Source organism: Solanum tuberosum, unplaced genomic scaffold (assembly GCF_000226075.1).
Source record: "Solanum tuberosum cultivar DM 1-3 516 R44 unplaced genomic scaffold, SolTub_3.0 scf00045, whole genome shotgun sequence".
Classification (NCBI taxonomy): Eukaryota; Viridiplantae; Streptophyta; class Magnoliopsida; order Solanales; family Solanaceae; genus Solanum; species Solanum tuberosum.
In genome coordinates, this window is record NW_006238972.1 from 124,449 (window position 1) to 127,512 (window position 3,064).

The window sequence follows — 3,064 nt, forward strand, 5'->3', positions numbered from 1 at the left end:
CTCAATCAATCTCCCAAACTACCATCAAAGCCCGAAAGAAGTCTATTTACAATCCAACTAACAAGTAACAACTCCATTTTTTGCATCGAAATGAATCCCTGCCTCAATGAACCAAAACAGCCAAAAACTACAACACTATAACTACCACATACTTAACCAAAATCATGATCAATTTAAGGATATAAATAAACGAATGCATCTTACAAAAACCTGGATCATGCTAATGAAACAACAGCAACTAGAAATAAAGGACATGGCATTAATTGCCACTTTGAACATAAGCTAAAAATGATGAAGATCCATCAGAAAAGAGGAACTTGAAAGAAGAGTAGAGCTAGAAATGGACTAAAGTCTAGAAGGAAAATTCTACACTTATACTAATTCATCTGCCAGTAAAAGACTTGAGAAGAAAAAGGATTATATAAGCTTAAACATAGAAGCAAAGAATCAGCAACACTAAAACAACAAATAGCATCAACATATCACGAGAAAATCCAAATTTAACATCATCTTGAAACCCACGAAATCAAGCAGAAAATACAACATATGGCAATATTCGAAGTCCAACAAACTTTTCCAAATGATTCGAAAAGAAAGAATGTGAGATGAAGTGAGAGTGTTACATAGGGCGGATATTACCTCTGACTGGAACAAATGATGAGTTGAATGAGACTCCGACAGACTCCGGTGGACAACAAACAAAGGAGAAGGAATCTAGACTCAAAATGTTTAGTGTATACTTCAAGAAAGATAACCCTTATGTCTTTCTCTGTTACTTGTTTTTACTCTTTTTGTAAAATCTCTCTCTTTATATATGATTTGTGTTCTCCCATCTCTATCTTTCCAAACTCTAACAATGAAGAAGAAAGAGGCTTATATAGAGGGGAATGAGGGCTGATATGGATGAATGGAATTCAAAATTTGAATTTCAATTCCTTGGCTGCCAGCTCGAAACTTGTAACGGATAATTGCTAGGAACCGTATGATTTGAACGAAAGACAGAGATGCCTCCACCTAGACGATTCTCGAAACGATTTGTACACGCGCTGGGCTCACTGCTTTTGCTGGATTGTTCTGAGTTTCCATTTTTTGGGAAGAAGAAGAGGTTGGCTGTTGGGGTCGGTGTACGCGTATGCTGATGGGTTCTGTTGTATCCGTATCGCTGGGTTTTTGCTGATTGAAAAGTGGGCTTGGTTAATTAAAAAGAGCAACTTTCACGTATATAGTAAACATAAAAATCATATTTGTATGTTATAGCTATAGTTTGCATAATTTCGCTCCATAGCAAATTTTATGTATGCTATGGAGCTTTTGATTTGTATATTTCGCTACAAACATCCAATTTTATAAAAATTGTTCAGTTTTGTAATTTGTATAATAAGAACTGTATTTGTATAATTATAAGTGTATAACACAAAAATATATGTATTTATATTTGTATATACATTTTTCTCTCGATTTATACAAATACAAACACATTTTATACCAAAATGTATAAAATGGTTAATTGTATACCGAAAATGGGTAATTGTATACCGAATCAGATGGCAAAAAAAGGGGATGCTTGCTGCGAATTACAATTAAAATAAACTATAGCTATAACATTTAATTTGAATTAATAGTTTACTATTTCATACAATTTTCTCAACTGAAAGTGGAAATTGGGTTGAGATTAGAACTGATTTGAGCCAATAAATGGAGTCTGAAAGGGGTTTCTCCCCTTAAAAGAGGTGAACTGAAATGGTTAGGAATTCAATTTACAAAATGGTCATATGGGTTGCAAACTTGGCCTAGTGAATTAAGAATTTGAATTTAGTTGATGAATTCGGCTAAATATTAAATAAGACGGATTAATTTAAATGAGCTCCGATGAACCAACGGCTTGAAAACAACAAAAGAAGAGGACGTTTTCCTCTAAAAAAATCTTAAACTTGAAATGCTCTTTTAGCTATCCAAGACCCCTATTTCTCAATGAAGAATTATGTGTTTTACGATGGTCCAGATCCCTCCTTAACAGTGAAGACGACAAGGAGGGGAAATCAGGTCGAATACTTTCATAACTGAACCAAACATAAATTTTCGTTCAACTTCCAAATGAAATGGATAATTATGACACTATGATGGAATCTTGATGCAATGAACAATACTAACATACTCATTCAATTTAGAAAAATTCAAAGGGGAAAATCAAGTGTTTGACCAAAATGGACTGATTTAGAACAAAAATAGGGTATTTAAAGAGATAACTAAACCAAGATCATGAATTGTATACTAGTAGAAATAAAATCATTTAAGAGACAAAGTTGAAATCAACGAATGTTATTATGATCATTTAATGTCAAACCATAATACATATCATAGTGAACACACTTAAAGATAAGCATGAATAGTTTCTAGATTAATCATCCTATTTTGAACAAACTAAACTCAAAATGCAAGGTATTAGTAATACATCATATAATACCATGCAGGATGAATAACTAATCCATGAATTAGTTATACATAGGTCCAAATTCCTACCAAAGATAGTACTAAATAATATTATACATAGTACATGGACTATTTCTTCTAATGAGGCCTAAGGGGTCGTTTAGTACAAAGATTAGTAACGCAGAGACTAGTAATGCGAGGATTAGTAATGCAGGGATTAGTACTGCATGGATTAGTGTTGCAAGGTTTATTTTTATCAAGTGTTTGGTTCATTGTTTCCCACTTCATCTTGTGTTTGGATTAAAACTCTTTAAAAATCTTCTTTCCAATTATACCCTTGAATTATTATATAATTGGGTTAAGGTAGATAATTGTCGGACAATATTATTTTTATGGCCTTCTAACTAGCTATGAGAAGAACAATTTCGTTGGCATGTTTGCTATTTTTTTCACTTGAATTATTTGAGGATAAATAATTGGCATCTTAATAAATCGATCACTCACAAGATGTCAATTTTCAATTCAAAAAAGATAAACCATCTACTATTAAAATCAAAAAGACGGTCAACAATGGTAATATTGTATAAACCATCTACATTTACACATAAAAATTGCAAGTTATAGTTTTAATATG